Raw genomic sequence first — 4,313 nt, forward strand, 5'->3', positions numbered from 1 at the left:
AGAAACATCAATGATGAGAGAGAATCATTGATTGGCTGCCTCCTGCATGCCCACTACTGGGGATTGAGCCCACAACCCGGGCATGTGCCCTTGACCAGAACTGGACCCAGGACCCTTCAGTCCTCAGTCTGATGCTCTATCCACTGATTCAAACTAGCTAGGGCAGCCCTTCTTTAAGAAGAATCAAAAACAATAAAAAGTATGAATAATAAAATGTCAGCAACTACATATCTATCAACAATTACTTTAAATGCAAATGAATTAAATGCATCAATCAAAAAACATGGGGTGGCTGAATAGAGAAGAAAACAAGATATACTGTATATATATATACACACTGCCTACAAGAGTCCCACTTCCAATCAAAAGACTGAAACTAAAGGGATATAAAAAGATATTTCCTGCAAATATAAGTTAAAAAATCTGGAATAGCAATACTTACATCAAACAAAATAGACTTTAAAACAAAGGCTATAAAAGAGACAATGGTGGACATTTCATATACAATAGTCAAGATATGGAAGCAGCCTAAGTATCCATTGATAGATGACTGGATTAAGAAGATATGGGAGACTGCTCAGAGAGGCAAAAGCCAGCAAGACCCCAAGTACCTGCAGCGGACACCTGCCGGACCAGCTCCATGGAGGAAGGAAGTACAGGCCAGAAGAGGGTCAATCAAGGTGTGAGACACAAGGCAGACCCATCCTGTGGGCTAAGGAGTCCCCGACCTCTGGACAGCTGGCAAAAAGACATTGGGGTTGAACCTCACTGGCAGCAAGTCAGAGGGGAGACCCCTCCCATAAATGGGACATCAACAATAAGTCCCTATTACAACATGAGAGCCCAAACAATGCACACAGGGGGCATTCCTAGAGCATCCAGCTCAGGTGAACAAAGAGACTACACCACTGGACCCCTCAAAACACCTTCTACATAAGGCCATCCTACAAAGACTGGGAAGCATAGCAGTTCTAACACATAGAAGCAAATATAAAGAGACAGCTAAAATGGGGAGAAAATGAAACAGCCCCCACATGAGAGAAAAGAAGGGATCTCCAGAAAAAGAACTAAATGAGATGGAGGCAAGCCACCTATCAGAAATAGAGTTCAAAGCAATGGTTATAAAGATGCTTATGGAGGGGGAAAACCAAGATGGCGGCATAGGTAAACACCGCACAACCACTTCAAAAATACAACTAAAGACAAAATGGACATCATCCAGAACCACAGGAGGGCTGGCTGAGTGGAAATTCTACAACTAGAAGGAAAGAGAAAAGCACACTGAGACTCAGAGGAGGTGCGGAAGTAAAGTGCAGAGATACGGAGGCTCATTCGGAAAGGGCTGGCAACTGAGGACACAGTTATCTTTTTCAATCGGGAGGGAGTCTCAAGCTCCTGACAGCTCTGAACTCCAGTTCAGTGCGAGTCTCTGGGGACCCAGACTCATACGGGGAGAAACTGGACTGTCTGGCATGTCAGAACTCGAGGGCGACTTTCTCTCAGAGGTGCTTGCAGCGATTACCGGGACACTGAGATGCAGGGCCTCTTGGGGTAGGACTGAGGAGCAGCCATAGCTGCTTGTTCCGCCCTGTTGATCCCCTGAGACCCCACCCCACCAAAGCTGTGCACAGAGGCTTTTGCATATGAAAGGCCTGGCCCTTTGCAATCTGAAAATTACCTAACAAACTGCAGCTGGGTCAGAGAGACCCAGAACTTCCAAAAGAACGCCCAAGGCCCCACAGCAGCTTGCATTGCTTCACAGCTGGGCCTCATCTGGGCACCTCCAAATCCCAAACAAAGAAGAGGAATCTGCAGAGCTCTCCATAGCTCCTGCTGGATAGCCTCAGGCAGAGGCTAAATTAGCACCTCCTTAGAGATCCAAGAGCCAGTGTACCCAGTGGTCAGAGTGGGACCATCCAGATTACAACTCCTCAGATCCATAAGGGACACACTCAGGGGGCAGACTCAGCGAGCACCAAAGCCCCACTGAAGCAAGTCTTGCCCTAGAAGGGTGTTTCCAGCACAGAAGTTCTCCCACTGCAGACACAGCTGATTCTCACAGCTAATTGGCCTGGAGGTCAATTCCTCCCAGTGATACCTACAACAATCAAGGCTTAACTACAATAAGACTGTGCACAAAGCCCACAGAGGGGTGCACCAAGAGTGTCCACCTCAGGTAATTGGGGAGGCTGAGCCACTGGGCCCTATAGGACACCTAGCACAGAAAGCCACTCTATCAACACAGGGCAGCATAAAAAATGTGGAGACAAAGAAACAGGTCACAAATGACAGAAATGGAGGAAAGCAAACTACTGAATATAGAGTTCAAAACCACACTTATAAGGTTTTTCAAGAATTTTCTAGAAACTGTTGATAAATTTAGTGAGACCCTCAAGAAATCTAGTGAGACCCTCGAGGTTATGAAAAAGGACCAACTAAAAATTAAGCATACACTGACTGAAATAAAGAATATTATACAGAGTTCCAACAGCAGACTAGAGGATCACAAGAATCAAGTCAAAGATTTGAAATACGAAGAAGCAAAAAACACCCAACTGGAAAAACAAAAAGCAAAAAGAATCCAAAAATATGAATATAGTGTAAGGAGCCTCTGGGACAACGTCAAGCGTACCAACATCTGAATTATGGGGGTGCCAGAAGAAGAGAGTAAGATATTGAAAACCTATTTGAAGAAATAATGACAGAAAACTTCCTCTATCTGGTGAAAGAAATAGACTTACAAGTCCAGGAAGCGCTGAGAACCCCAAACAAAAGGAATCCAAAGAGGACCATACCAAGACACATCATAATTAAAATGCCAAGAGCAAAAGACAAAGAGAAAATCTTAAAAGCAGCAAGAGAAAAACAGTTACCTACAAGGGAGTACCCATACGACTGTTAGCTAATTTCTCAACAGAAACTATGCAGGCCAGAAGGGAGTGGCAAGAAATATTCAAAGTGATGAATACCAAGAACCTACAACCAAGATTACTTTATCCAGAAAAGCTATCATTCAGAATTGAAGGTCAGATAAAGAGCTTCACAGATAAGAAAAAGCTAAAGGAGTTCATCACCACCAAACCAGTATTATATGAAATGCTGAAAGGTATCCTTGAAGAAGAAGAAGAAAGAAGAGGGGTGAGAGGAGGAGGAGGAGAAGGAGGAGGGGGAGCAGGAGGAGGAAGAGGAGGAAGAAGAGGAAGAAGAGGAAGAAGAACAGGAAGAAGAGGAAGAAAAAGAAGAAGAGGAAGAAGAAGAAAGAAGAAGGAGGAGGAGGAGGAGGAGGAAAAGGAGGAGGAAGAGGAAGAAGAAGAAGAAGAAGAAGAAGAAGAAGAAGAAGAAGAAGAAGAAGAAGAAGAAGAAAAGAAAAAGAAAAAGATACAAATTATGAACAACAAAGACACATCTATCAACAAGTGAATCTAAAAATCAAGTGAATAAATAATCTGATTAACACAATAAACTGGTGAATATAATAGAATCAGGGGCATAGAAAGGGAGTAGACTGATTATTCTCAGGGGGGAAAGGGGTGTGGGGGTGTAGGGGTGCGGGAAGAGACTGGACAAAAATCATACACCTATGGATGAGGACAGTCGGGGGGGTAACGGCAGAGGGTGGGGTGGGAACCGAGTGGAGGGGTACTATGGGGGGGGGGGAAGAGGAACAACTGTTATAATCTGAACACTAAAGATTCAATTTTTTAAAAAAAGATGCTTATGGAACTTTGTGCAAATTACAATAGCATGAGAAGTGAAATAAAGGCCATTAACAGGAACCAGACAGAAATGAAGAATGATATATCTGACATGAAGAACATACTGGAAGAGATTAACAGTAGACTGGATGAGGCAGAGGATTTGGAAGACATGGTAGAAATAAATACCCAATTAGAGCAGGAAATAGAAAAAAGAATTAAAAAGTAGGAAAATAGCTTAAGAAAGCTCTGGGACAACATGAAACGTAACAACATCTGCATTACAGGAATACCAGAAGGTGCAGCAGATGAACAAGGAACAGAGAACCTGTTTAAAGAAATAATGACAGAATACTTTCCCAATGTGGTGAAGGAAAACGCCACACAAGTTCAGGAGGCACAGAGAGTCCCAATCAAGATAACTCAAAGAGACCACACCTAGACACCTCAAAATTAAAATGGCAAATGTTAAAGACAAAGAAAGAATCTTAAAGTTAGCAAGAGAGAGAGAAAATTACATACAAAAAAGTTCCCATTAGAATGTCAACCGACTTCTCAAGAGAAACACTTCAGGCCAGAAGGGAGTGGCATGAAGTACTTGAAGTAATGAAAAGCAAG

This window comes from Myotis myotis, unplaced genomic scaffold (genome assembly GCF_014108235.1).
Source record: "Myotis myotis isolate mMyoMyo1 unplaced genomic scaffold, mMyoMyo1.p scaffold_m19_p_5, whole genome shotgun sequence".
Taxonomy (NCBI): domain Eukaryota; kingdom Metazoa; phylum Chordata; class Mammalia; order Chiroptera; family Vespertilionidae; genus Myotis; species Myotis myotis.